Here is a 14,440-nt window from a genome sequence, read left to right as displayed (position 1 = left end):
TGACCAAAAAATTGAGTTCTGGTATACCGAAATCACACTTCGCTCTTTGGGTAATGACACCATAATACGAGAGGATATGGATAAGCTGCTGGAGGGGTTGAAAGTGCTGAACTGCATCGCTGATAAGAACGAGAAGGTCTTCGATGCAAGCGATACAGAACATACACCACGGGCTTCCTGCGGAGACAAAGTGTGGATGACTTTTCCCAAAATGAGGATGCCGAAAATGTGGTAGTTCTATGCAGCGGTGCCTGAAATTCGCACTTTTAGGTGGCAACATCGCGGCCCAGCTTTAGTCTTCACGAGGATACAATAATGGAATCTCTTGCATGTGATCGAGCTAGTGGCGGCCGATCTTCCCTCCCGGTCTGGAGCAAGGCGACAGAGTGTAGCGGCTGCAGGTGGGCTGGTGATGGACACGTGATGTGTGAAGCCAGGCTACACTTGCAGTAGAACTTTTTGTGGACGCACTAGATAATGGTATTCCTTGAGGAGCCGATCAAAGGCCGGCTATAGAGTGCTTGGGGTAATGAGTGTTGTCGCAAGCTGTATCGCGGCGCGTTTTCAGAGACACGTTTGCAGAGCACAAAAAATAGCAAGTTGACTTCCAAGAGAAACTCGACATATGATGGGCTCATGGCGGCGCCTCAAGGAAACTCCAAAGAAATACACGTTTTAGGAAAAAATGCAGAATGACCATGGAAATTATCTAAATTCCGCTTAGTCTATCACCCTTCAAACACCTTCCCACCTTTCGGATGAGCAGATACAGGATATATCGTTTTCCTTGCTTTCTCCGCAGTCATTGTGCTTGCGAGAGGGTCTCAATATTTTGACTGTGAAAGCAGATTTCATATTCCTACCACTAAAACATAAATAGCGCACACTTGCAATAGAACTTACCTCCCACAATGTAATCGAAACAGACCAAAGTATCACAATTACCTCTCTTTGGAGCTCGCATTATGATGGCAGGAGACTAGAGAAAAAAATCTTTATGCCTTTTAAAACAAAGCTTACCCTGGGAATTATATTAAATGGCAGTGGAGCTTTCATTGGAAGCATAGCTGCTTAATATGTATTCACACATCGGGATATAGTCCCGTGACCATGCGTAACGTCGCATATCCGCCCGTCAGGCTCGCACTTGTGAAACAATGTTGGTGAACGCAACTTGGCAAGAGTGACGATAAGCAGATAAGACATGTTCGCGGCTTTTCCCCGCACGCGTGCCAGACATGAGCCTTACGAAGTGGAAGCGGACGCTCACACGGAGCTTGCGCGGCATTTCGATAATGACGTCACTTCCTGAACACACAAAAAGGTGACATCATTCAGCAACGTGACGGACAAGAAACGCAGAAACATCTATTTGATACATAATACCGAAAAAAAATGCCCGATCTTCCTTCAGAGTCGTTAATATTGCCCAATTTCATACGATATAGCAGGATTTTCATGGAGCGTTTTCAAAAATTTTTAAACGTAGACTTTTTCTACAGGAGAAATCCTTCAGCTGTGGCGTACGTCATGAATTGTAAAAATTTGCTAATTATCTATCTAATGAATTAATACTTGTTAATTAACTAAATTTGGCGGTTTCATCGATGATGAGTTTATAGGAACGAAAACGACACAGTCGTATCAGTTTTTTAATGCAAAGAAAAATAATTTTATAAAGCCCCACAGCGCAAGAAAATCTCGTGTATTTTTCTTCTGCACCAGCGAAGGAGAAGCGCCGGGAGACTAGTGCAAGCGCAACATGCACTAGTGACGTGATACAATGACTGCGGTGGTCAGTTCGAAATTGCTTCGTTATTTTTGGTGCCTAGCAAGCCTGGACGCTTAGCTTAGCGCGTGGCCGGCGGTATCTTTTGCTCCTTCGCTCAGCGCAAGGAAAAGGCTAGTCACCTGCAAGGTGACTAGAGGTGACTAGCCTTTTCATGCGGTTTTCATGCGGCCGCCTATTCTGAGAACCCAGATAGGCACTGGCCTTGCGCTCTGCATGTGTTGTTACCAGCGGAAGCAGCTTGTTTTCAGTGAGTAGGCAGTACTTCGCTAGTCCAATCCCAACTATGAATTTTTTGGCCTCCCTGATCTTCAGGTTGCAGAAATAAAATAAATATTGGCGCAACTTGGTTTCAAACCCGCAGCAGCCTGAAAAATTAGCTACGCTGGCCACTGCACGAGAGCACTATGCTATCGCAGAAACGGATGACGGCTCGTGTCAAACTGCAATACACATTCGCTATGTGCAGTGCACATCGTCTTCGCCATCAACTTCCATCTCCGGCGCGAAAGGATAACATTACCTTAACCTCAATCGGAACGCAACATGAGTCTACTATCACCGCCAGATGTGCCGACGAGTGAGGAAAGCAAAATTTTGAGTCAACCAGGCTAAACACACGCTTTGGCACACTACTTGGTTTAACTAAGTCTACACCCTACCACTCTTTTTTTTACTTTTGCATGAATTAAGGCCATGAATCATTGACAGCGTGCATATTTCTGCTGCAGCTGTGCCGTTTTTCTGACATGCATTGTGTATTTTTTGAGACGCTTATTTCTTTTCCTCTATATCAGTAATATCCCAGCTAAAATAAACGTAAATGACTCGTTGGCTGTAATAATTTGGCATTGTAGCCGAAAGTTGCTTCCAAACCGGCTGCCACAATTCTTTTTGGCTCGTGACGATAGCAGACGCGTCCTATTTTTGTAAGAAATTGTAGCGCATAATTGGCAAATTTTTACCACCTGTGTTCAACAGTTAGGAGCCAGAGAACAAACGAACAATCAAAGCTTTGACATTCCAATGATTCAGATGGTTGCAGCCCGATTCCAGCACTACAACACGGTAGAAATATCATTTGGGACGACAACACGGAATCTTTACATGATACGCTCAAATTCGCGTCCATCCATTGCACTGCACAGAAGAAGGTGGTCTTTTTTGTATTTATAGCAGTTTAAAGCATATCTGTAGAACTTTTCGGCGCGGTATTCCACCACGTTGCTTCAGCTCATCGAACTTCACGGGTTCCATTAGGAAAACTTAATTTTTAACATAGACCCAGACGAAGACATCCGAGGGTGATAAATCTGGCGACGTAGGAGGCCGGGTTGTGATTCCCCACGCCCAGTCCATTGATTAGGAAAGAAATCGTCCATGAATTGCCGATACGATTAAGGAAAGTTCCATGGGGCTCCCTCACCCTGGAAGCGCAGTTTTTTTTTTTTTCAACGCTACCACTGGCAACTCAGGCAAACTCATAGACGACGGTCTATAGAACGTAGTCTGTGTACTTCATTCCGGTTTTTCGTTAGTGAACGGAAGGCGAAAACACGACCGTTATAAATTGCACACCAAACATTTGCACATCATCTTAGCTGGTGCTTACGGTCACGTAGCCAGTGTGGGTTCGGGTCGGACAAATAATGGGCATTGCGCAAATTTAGATTCGAATGTTTTCAAAATTGGACCTCATCATTCCGAAGCCGGCCGCTGTGGAACACTTGATAAGGCGCTTGTCTACTGCAGTAGAGTACCCGGGTTCGAGCCCGACCAGTGCGGCCGCGTTTCGATGGAGGCGAAACGCAAAAGGCGCCCGTGTGCTGTGCGACGTCAGTACACGCTAAAGATCCCCAGGTGGTAGAAATTACGCCTGAGACCTCCACTACGGCACCTCTTTCTTTTTTTATTATTTGATTCACTAATTCATCTCTTCCTTTGCGGCGTTGTTAGCGTGTCCGCCGAGATATGTGAGACAGTAACTGTGTCAATTCCTTTACACCAAACCAGTTTTCAGTTTAAAAGACTCTGTGCTGAACTTTGTTGTCATCGTCGCAATGAATAAATCACCAGTTGCATAAATTGAGCCGTTTCAGAAAGTGATCTGGCCTCACTGAGTTGAGGACACTCAGGATATCGCCAGCATCTGTGTCTTCAAAGTGACCTCCAAAACTGATGCCGAGCTCGTTTCATGTGCGCCGCAAATTTCCGCGACGTTTGTTTCAGCCAAGCAGATATGTACGCCAAGACATCAATGTCATAACTAAAGGAAGCAGTGGCAGGTCGCTTTGTCTTCTGAACATGGACTGATCCAGTGGTCTTTGATTGAATATCGATATAAACGTTGGTCGAATCGGCACAAGACGAGAAGGATGCTGGACAGCATAGTATGGATATCAGCTCTACTTGCATCTGCGCGCTCCGATATTTGAACATAATGTCAATCTTCGCGACAACAGAGTATTAGATTCGCACTGGTTTTGCCATTCTGGCATACCCAAGCGCCAACGAGGTTTCATCTGAGCACTTTCATGTAATTGAGACCCTGACGGTGGAATTACCATTGCGCGTGCGCGCCACCAGCAAGTCTTAATGCTTCTTGTCAAACTGGCATTACAAGACATATATGACCAGTTGCCTACAGCCATCGACACGCAAGCTCTCTTTGTCTTGCAAATGAAACTTCTCTTTCTCTAACGCACCTCCCAACCCGCATTCATTGCATACGAACGGTAGCTAATCCTGTGACCTGATTTTTGAAATTCACATTCGCCTGTCGGCGCAAGTTGCCTCTCTGATTGGTTCTCAAAAGTGTTAGTTACTCTCCGTGTGTAGTCAGTCACCGTCAATTAGAAACAATTTTCGCGTGGACCTCAAATTGACGTGGCATTGAAAATATATTTTAGAAGAGCTATTATTGGCTCCCGGCTGGTATATATTAGTGCCTGTGAAGGCCAAAAGAAGTTACAGATCACTGCTGACTGACTGGAACAATGTCACATGAAACGCGTGATACGCAAACATCATGGAGTGCTGTCAAATTGACGTTTTATTATCTATACATTGTGCTGCCATAGCCAAAAGTGGCTGCAAATAATTTGGCCTGTCAGAGAGGTACCTGAATTACGCAAATGAGTAAATGAAACTAATTTTTAAGGCGTTAGGTAGCAAAAGTTTATTATGTATTTATTTGAAGACAAAAACTAGGATTACAAACATATTTTTCATTGCATAATGCAATTAAACGGCGTCATAAAGGTACATATGAAATAAGCCACGTTTGAGAGCATTAATAATGAGGGCGTATATGAGCAGCCGCATAGGGACGGTAACTGCTGTCCCGTTGCAAACCGCTCGGTCGCAGTGGGAAATCATCTTTCCGTTGGGTTACTGGAGCGCGGTAATGCCGGTGCCGGCGGAGATTTTAGCTTCCCGTCTCATGTATTCATCGTGTATTAGCTCAAACTAATAGAGGTGACCGAGAGCGTGCCTTCCTGGCTGCTACACTCCTCCGCATGAACCTTTAAAGAAACAAGATTCTGGGGCATTGGACGAACCCTTCTTCACAGGGGAAAGCGTTGAAGGCGTTCCTGCAGTTCTTCAAGGATTGGGGGTTGAGTACCTGACTATCAACTTTACGCTTTACGTACAAACCCTCGTTCCCTTTGTCGTAGTCGTCAATGGAGACGTGAAAAACTTATTTCGTTGCTGCTCTTTCTTTCATTTTTTTTCTCTTTGTTGCCATTTTTCGCCCTACTACGTGTAGGACTGCCTACTTGGTATCGCCTCGTTAACCTCTTTGCCTTTCTATACTTCTGTTTCGCTTTCTCTCTATCTGTCAGACTAGACAGCTCGTATGTGCAATGCCCTGACGAAGCGTGTAGTAGTACAGTGTCCTGCCGCAAGGATGCATTGCGGCGACATACAGCGAGAAGGTGTGTCGAACTGTCGAGATGTAGGGTGCCATCGCCAGCAGTGAACGTTGCGGAACAGATAGTCTTTGTGCCTGTGATGAATGGATGACACGACAAGAGTTCGCGCCGCCGAGCAACAAACTTCTAAAACGTGTAAGCTTCTCGATGAGTCATTTCTGTGCGCTAATAGAATATCTGACCACAGTAATGTCAGCAAGACAGCGTAAACACCTGCCGGGAAAGGTGATCATAATAATCATCAGACTCTCTACGTCTACTGCAGGACAAGGGCTTCTCCAGTATCTCTCCATTTAACCATCTCCTGTGCCAGCTGCGGCCACCCTATCCCGCAAACTTGACAATCTGATCCGTCGGCCTAAAATTCTGCCACCCCCTGCTACGCTTCCCTTCCATTGGAATCTAGTCTAGCTATTACCTTTAAGGACCGCCGTTTATCTTGCCTGCCATTATACGCTCTGTCCAAGCACATTTCTTCCACTTGCTTTCGGCTAGGATGTCAATAAACCCTGTTTGGTCCCAAACAGAATCTGCCTTCCTCCTACCTCTTAACGTTATACCTATAATTTTTTCTTTCATATCTCGTTGCGGTGCCCTTGACTTATGTTGAAAACTTTCGTGAGCCTCCATGTTTCTGCCCCATAGGTAAGTACCGCTCAGACGTTCTGTACTTTTCTCAATAGGGATGTTGATAAACTGCCATTCATGATCTAACAAAACCTGCCATGTGCCCTCTACCCCCTTCTCATTCTTTTAGCATTTTCCTCTCACGACCCTGATCTACGGTCACTACCGCCCCTAAATAGACGTATTCTCTTACCACATGCAGCACCTTGGTACCAGTTGCGACAGGCCAACGAATGAGTGCGGCGATTTCTTCCTAAATTCACTTAACGGGTTTCTTAAAAGTCACGAACGGTCTAGAACGCCGGCTATGAAATATTTCTCTGAATTGGAACGTTTTTGCACTAATTTGCCTCTTTGTGATATCTTTCCGCGATGACGTTCTTGCCCTCTGCATAACTTGCTTCTCCCGAACGTCTAGACTGGGCCCAGCTGACAGCATCGTTCATATGAAGGGGACCCAGGTAATAATAATAATATTAATTGTTTTTTGAGGAAAGGAAAAGCGCAGTATCTGTCTCATATATCTTTGGACACCTGAACCGCGCCGTATGGGAAGGGATAAGGGAGGGAGTGAAAGAAGAAAGGAAGAAAGGGGTGCCGTAGTGGAGGGCTCCGGAATAATTTCGACCACCTGGGGATCTTTAACGTGCACTGACATCGCACAGCACACGGGCGCCTTAGCGTTTTTCCTCCATAAAAACGCAGCCGTTTGAGGAGGCACATATGCTCCGCCTTAAGGCTGTGACACGATAGTTAATGGGATAGTTCCTGGACGGAGGAAGCCTTGCAACGGCCAGCAACTACCGTGAACGAGTACGCTAAGTCGTGCGGACTGAGCTGCGGTCCCCAGAAATCAGAGCTGCTCACGATCCAACCGGGAAAATCCAAGAAGGAGCTGCTGTCGAACGTGATCATCATCATCGACGGAATTGGCATCAAGCCAACACAACAGATTAGGATTCTTGGCCTACTACTTCAGAGCGACGGGAAGGCACACGTCGCCGTCACAAAGATCAAAACTACAACCGAGCAGATACTTAGTATGCTTCAGGGGGTATCTAACAGAATCCGAGGCATTAAAGAGGACGATTCCATGCGCCTGGTACGCTGGTTCGTCGTGTCGCGGGTTACCTACTCGGCCCCTAATCTCCAGCTGACGAAGGCGAATATGGACACTCCAAACACGGTGCTTCGTAAGGCAACGAAGCAAGCACTGGGCATTCCCATGTACTCGTCCACGCAAAGACTGCTAGACATGGGCGCCCACAACACGGTGGAGGAGCTCATCGAAGCCCACCTCTAATCAGAGAATCCGGCTCAGTCACACGGAACACGGACGAGCCGTCCTACGCAAGATAGGATGGCAGATCGAGCCCGTACCGATCAGGGCTGTCCTTCCGGAGGACTGGAAGACGACCGACCATTCAGACCAAACCTCTTCCCCGGTACATGACGCCGGGCAAGGACCACGAGAGGCGCACCGCGCGGGCCAAAGCCATAGCCCGGAAGCTGAAAGAGAACCCCAGGGTTCTCTACGCGGACGCCTAGCTCCGAAAACACAGTGGCCGTGAAGCGGTGGTGGTTACGTCAAAAGACAGGCTCATCGTAAGCGCGTCCCTGAAGACAACAGACCCCGCAGTTGCCCAAGAAGCGGCCGTGGCCCTTGCACTCGCACAGCCGATCCTGGACACCGTGGTCACCGACTCAAAGACAGCGTACGGAAGCTTCAGCAGGGGGGTAGTCTCCTCCGCCGCCCGAACCATTCTCTCCAAGTGCAAGCCGCCGGGAAAAGCCATAGAGCTCGTGTGGGTCCCTGCTCACTCGCAGGTAGCAGGCAACATCATCGCCGACTACCATGCCCGAGAAATGACAAACCGGGCCGAGCACGAGCCGGAAGAGCTACCGCACCCGGTAAACAGCTTTTGGGACATTACCCGGATGTACCGCGGGGAAAGGGGCAGACTGCCTACCAGAGCCGCACCCCAGACTCACCAGGCAACAACAGACGATCCTGCGTCGAGCGCAGGCGGGATCGCTTGCGCATCCCGACTGACGAGCCGCATGTACCCTGCGGAACACAGCCGCAGGGAACTAATGCCGGAACTAATGCCGGAACTAATGCTCCGGAACTAATGCCGGAGGCCGCCGGCATTAGTTTTCCCGGCGTGGCCTGGGTGAACGGCGTCCGGAATAGCTTTGCGCTCCGCGGGGACTTGGAGAACGGTAGCGCATTGGGGACGGTGATCGAGACCCGCGGCGACCGGATGTGACGGGATTCTGCCGCTCCAATAGGTGAGAGGCTATCTCAAGTGGCCTTTCGCCATAGCGAGGGCAGGGGTCGTCCGGGGCGAAACCCCGCAGGCCCACGCGGCGGTACGGGCACGCCCTGTAGAGGTGACCCGCCTCGCCACAATGATAACAGAGGGGCCGACGGTCTGGGGCCCGCCACACTTGACTCTTACGCGTCCGCTCGTAGGCTGGCAGAGCGGGGTCACGAGGGGGACCCGGTGGCCGCACTGATGGAGCCGCGGCATTGATGGTGTAGCCCGACGTCGGAGCTTGACGGAGTACAGACGCGTACGTGGGTCTTGCGTCAAGCTGGAGGGGTACCTCAGATGCTTGTTGTTGGGCTGCGAGGCGCACCTCGTCGCGGACGACGTCAGTCAGCGACGCGAAGGATGGCATGTTAGAAGGCGTCGGAAGGACTTGGAGTTCCTCCCGGACGACGGAACGGATGAGTTCGCGTAAGTCGTCCGGGGCGCTTTCGAGATGCATAGAACAGGTGTCTGGCCCGAAGGCGTTGACGTCACGATTGTATTGGCGGGCTCGTTGCTGTAGAGTCTTCTCCATGGTGGCCGCCTCGCTGAGAAACTCGGCCACAGTGCGCGGTGGGCTGCGCACGAGTCCCGAGAATAGCTCCTGCTTGACACCACGCATTAAATGGCGAAGCTTCTTGTCTTCCTACATAGAGGGGTCCGCGCGCTTGAAAAGGCGGGTCATGTCCTCAAAGAACATGCGGACACTCTCGTTCGGGCGCTGGTTGCACGAGTGTAGCGCAGCTTCAGCTCGCTCCCGGCGGTCGGCGTTTGGAAAAGTGGCGAGCAGGTTGCGGCAGAAGGCCTCCCAGGATGGAAACTAAGCCTCATGGTTTTCGAACCATGTCCGCGCCGACTCTTCGAGAGCGAAATACACGTTGTGGAGTTTCAGCTCATCGCTCCACCCGTTGTAACGGGCGACACGCTCGAAGCCAGTCCTCGGCGTCCTCGAACACGTCGCCATGAAAAGACGGGGGTGTTCGTGGCTGCTGGCACAGGATGTGAGCTGGGAGCCTACTCTCAGTTGACACGGCAGCTGGCTCCTCCGACGTCCGAGGCTGTGTCGTCCTGGTGGCTGCCGGAAGGGGTCCGAACTCTGGCGACTCTCCTCGCAGGCGGCGGCCGCGGCGCTGGTGGACCGGGGTGAGATCCGTGATCACAGGTGGGCTGCGCGGGTCTGGAAGCGTACCCAGCACTGCCTCCACCAGAATATGCTTTGTCCTTTTTGCAAGCGAGAAGAGGGCACCCTGCCGCACGTCTTGGCAAAGTGCACAAAACACAAGACCTCCCCATCCTCCCCATCCCGAAAACACCCCCAATTCCCAACCCCTTGAGCGATGGGAGACCTTGTTATCCAGCCCCGCCCTACCGATTCAGCTCGCACTGACGGACAGGGGCCAGGAACTGCTGGAAACATATGGGTCCCGTAAATAGGGAACCACGCCGTCTGGTGCCTGCGTGCACCACCGATTAAATTCGGGCGTAATAAATGTTTATTCATCATCATCCTGGAACAATTGTGTAGCGGTTGAGCGATGCGGCAGTGACGTGCTATCAGTGGGCCTTGGGCGCCCGAGGTTGCTCTCCCCGAGTGGCCAATCATTCATTTAACTGCCACCTGCCATGTTTGGCAGTTTGCTCACAACAGGGTGGGTAGGTTGTGGTGACGCCTCGATGTCACGTGACCTAGGTGTCCCATCTACCTCCTAGGATGCTTCTCTGGGGACGTGTCGTGCATTTCTCGCTCGCGGTCAATGATGAAGACAGCAACACCAGATTTTCTGCGACAGGAGCTTCTCAACGCTATCGGGTTAAAAGTGCAGCCACAACTGACACCCGGGGCCGTATTCTGCAAAGCTCAATTTTCTTTCCATTACTTTGTTTCCTCTCTTTTGGCAGCTTCTCCCACTGACGTAGGGTGTGATAGCAGCCGTCACGCCGGTCGTGAGAGAAATGCGGCCAGGATGCCGCTTATTTGCATAAATGTGCCTCGAGCTCGTGTCGCACTGGCGGACCGGCAGAAACGTTTACGCTGGAATGACCTAGCAAAAGGCCACATTTTACACGCGAGAGGAGCTTTAGCGTAGCGAATTCAGTCTCGGCAAAGAAAACGGGCTCCGCTTATACGATGATTTGATGCAGCGTGGTCCGTGTACACCGGGCCAATTTGTTGTCATTTGGCCACCGACGACAAACTTTGTGTGGGAAACTTGTGGGAACGCGATTATACTCGCTAGGATCGCCGCTCCACGCCGTGATTAGGCGCTGATAAGCTGCTTGGTCGACGCTCGCGCGGTACTGTTAAAGAATTGTCCTTGTGTGCGTGACTCAGCCGAACTGGATGCGGCGGTACGAGGCTGGCTAGCTGTGGCTCTCCGGCCCCGCTGGCTGTGTCTGTGATGGTCCGTTTGCGTTCCTACCTGCTGTTGATTGTCACACTGGCGTAACGACCAAATTAAATATGAAATGGAATGAGTCGTCACAGAATACGGTCCCTTTTGCCGCCAGGGGCCAAAAGGATCTACTCTAAATGTGAAAGCAACTGCAGCTACGCAGCTAAGCGGGCAGATAATGAGAGAAAAAAGTTATGGGAGCATTTTGCCAATCTAAAGGGCGACAAGGCGAAAGCCTTTGGCCTTGCCGACTGCGATTCTAGCTCCGCAGGTTACCATACCAGCGGCACTCCCAAAGGCTTCTACCTTGCCACACTTTCGATCTAGACGACGTTGTAGGAGCTTGCGCTTTGCTTTTCTGGCCTTCTTCCAACTTCTGTGGCATCCGTGGTGGTGGCGAGCAGGTGGCGCCAGCTGCGCGCGCGCCGTTAGCATGACAACCTCGGGTGTGACGTCACGCTATATCGACTTACGCGCTATATTAATGCATTTGGTTGTCTTTGTTTTTTTTCGCTATATTTGGCTATAGATCAGTAACTAATCATCCTACAGTCATCAAACTTGGCGTGGGGGTTATATTTCGCCACCTCTATCTGATGATAGCATTCATTTTCTGCTATCATGTTTAGTTGCCGCGTTAATCGTGGAAGACAGCGCGACTATGAGCCATTAAAGGTTTTCGCCTTGATGTAAGCAATTTGAGCGCATGGATGTTTCAAAAGCTACTGGTCCTCACTATATTCAGAGTGCTTTTCGGAAATTTTCAGCAGGTTCTGTATCACCATAACGCAACGTACTATTTGACAAGCCTTGAACATTATTGTCTTCCTGATGACTGGGAGATTGCGTCCGTTGCGCCAATCTATAAATCTGGTTCGTGTAGCACCGTCTCATGTTACCGCCCTATATCATTGTTGTCACATCACCGGCAATATACTTCCGCATATATTATAGACGTGCACTGTAAACTGCCGCCATCATGAATTCAGCCAGGGACTTCCTGGGTGGCGTAGTTAGTTCACCACCTACAATCAAGCTGTCTTAGCCGAAGGTTAGCAAAGATGTTAGGAAGGCATTTGATGTCCTCCCTCATGAGTTACTACAAGAATAATCATCGCGATGTCATCATCATCATCATCAGACTGAATACACCCACTGCAGGGCATAGGCATCTCCCATGTCTCTCCAATTAAGTCTGTCCTTTGCCAGCTGCGCCCACCCTATGCCTGCAAACCTCCTAATCTCATCTGGCCACCTAACCTTCTGCCGTCCCCTGCTACGCTTGCCTTCTCTTGGAATCCATTCCATTACCCTAATGACCAGCGGTTACCTTTCCTTCGCATTAAATGCCCCCTCCAAGCCCATTTATTTATCCAGATTTCGACTAGGATGTCATCAACACGCGTTTGTTCCCTCACCCAATGTGCCCGCTTCCGGTCTCTTAACGTTACACCTATCATTTTCATTTCCATGACTCGCTGTGTTGTCCTTAACATAAGCTGAACCCTTTTCGTTAGTCTCCACGTTTCTGCCACGTAGGCGAGTACGGGTAAGATATAGTTTTACACTTTCCACTTGAGGGATATTGCTAACCTGCTAATCATGGTCTCAGCGAACCTGCCATATGCGCTCCACCCAATTCTTATCATTGTAGCTATTTTCCTCTCATGATCCGGATCAGTTGTAACAACCTGCCCTAAGTAGACGAATTCCGTTACCACTTCCAGCACCTCATTGCCAACTGTGAACCGCTGTTCCCTGGCTAGACTGTTGAACATTCCTTTGGTTTTCTGCATGTTAATTTTTAGACCTACCGTACTGCTCTGTCTAACTCATTGATAATGATTTGCAGTTCATCTTCTCAGTGTCTCAGCAAGGCATTGTCATCAGCGAATCGCAGATTATTTAGGTATTCTTCATTAACTCTTATCCCCACCTGTTCCCAATTCAGGCGACGGAACACCACCTGTAAACAGGCGCTGAATACCATTGGCGAGATCGTGCCCCCTTGCCTGACGCTTTTTCTTATTGGAATTTTATTGCTGATTTTATGGAGGACTATAGCAGCTGTAGAGTTCTTAAATGCATATTCCAGTATTTTGACATAAGGCGCATCTACACCCTGATTCCGCAATGCCCGTATGACTGCTGATGTTTCCACTGAGTCAAATGCTTAATGATAATCAATGCAGGATATATACAGTAGTTGGTTATATTCTGCGAATTTCTCTATCACCTCATTGATTGTTTGAATACGATCCATTGTGAAATATTCTTTACAAAGCCTTCCTTATCATTTAATTTATTAAAGTCTAATGTTTCCCTGACTCTATTAGCGAATACCTTAGTAAATATTTTGTAGGCAACGGACAGTAAGCTGAACGGTCTGTAATTTTTCAACTCTTTGAGGTCTACTTTCTTATAAATTAAGGTTGTATTTGCGTTCTTTCAAGCTTATGCCTTATGACCTGGACCGTACCAGCAGCTTGGAAGAACGCATCGTGATGTATTTTTGCCTAAAATTCTATCCCGGATTTCTGAATCCCTGCGAGCAAGAATTCAGTTATACCAAATGGAGGGCATCATGCATTGTTGATGTTACGTCAGGCGTTCTTCAAGGATCATTTTTTAGCACCTCTGCTTTTCTTAGTGCATATCAATGACATTCGAAGAATGGCACGCCGTGGCTGAGAATGCCTCAGAATCACTGCGTATTTTACAAGAAAATCTAACATACTTAAGACTGGATTATAAACGAAAAGCAAAAAGGTGCAATACAGGCTTGATGCGAAAGATCGGGGATGAATTGAACCTGAAGAGACTGTGTGTGTAGAATTTACGAAGATGAAAACAATAAGTAATTCCCAGTATAACATGAGCGCCAGAATCCTAAGATAGCTCCCGAATATAAACACTTCTGACTTCATCTCACCTAATCTTTATATTGGCTTCTACAACTAAGTTACAATGTTGCCAAAGTCTCTAAATTCCTTCGATTCTCGAAAAGAAACAACAAAAACTTTCCTCAGGTCACTAGAGAAGCTTAGTATTTTCGAGGAAAAATTCGTCTATCCTGTACATAAGGGGAATAATAAAAGTTCCCATTGTAAACAAAACATTATTCTTAGCCCATCGAAAATTTGTTATCTTTTTTCATCTCCAATGCCACCACCCTCCTAAGTTCGTAAATATTGATACCGGTGTCACAGAGAGTATGATGCAAGAGCAAAATTTATGAATAAAGGTATTCATTGCTTGCTTCCCGAAACCGCCGATGATTAGCGCGTATGCTACAAACATGTTGTAGTTCCACAACAGCAAAGTAGAAGAAGAAAGCATATCAAGTAGAGTTCTCAGCCAGAAAAAAGAACAACAGGAAAA

General features: G+C 48.5%; 1 long non-coding RNA gene across 20 annotated transcripts in view; it reads right to left on the bottom strand.

Moving 5' to 3' along the window:
* The window catches only part of LOC144128217 (uncharacterized), a 159,863-nt gene that overhangs the window by 93,621 nt on the left and 51,802 nt on the right, over positions 1–14,440 (bottom strand). The window lies entirely within an intron of this gene.

The sequence above is a fragment of the Amblyomma americanum genome, chromosome 4 (genome assembly GCF_052857255.1).
Source record: "Amblyomma americanum isolate KBUSLIRL-KWMA chromosome 4, ASM5285725v1, whole genome shotgun sequence".
In the NCBI taxonomy this organism is placed as follows: domain Eukaryota; kingdom Metazoa; phylum Arthropoda; class Arachnida; order Ixodida; family Ixodidae; genus Amblyomma; species Amblyomma americanum.
The sequence above is the reverse complement of the archived record's forward strand: the minus strand, read 5'-3'. Positions and strand labels throughout refer to the sequence as shown.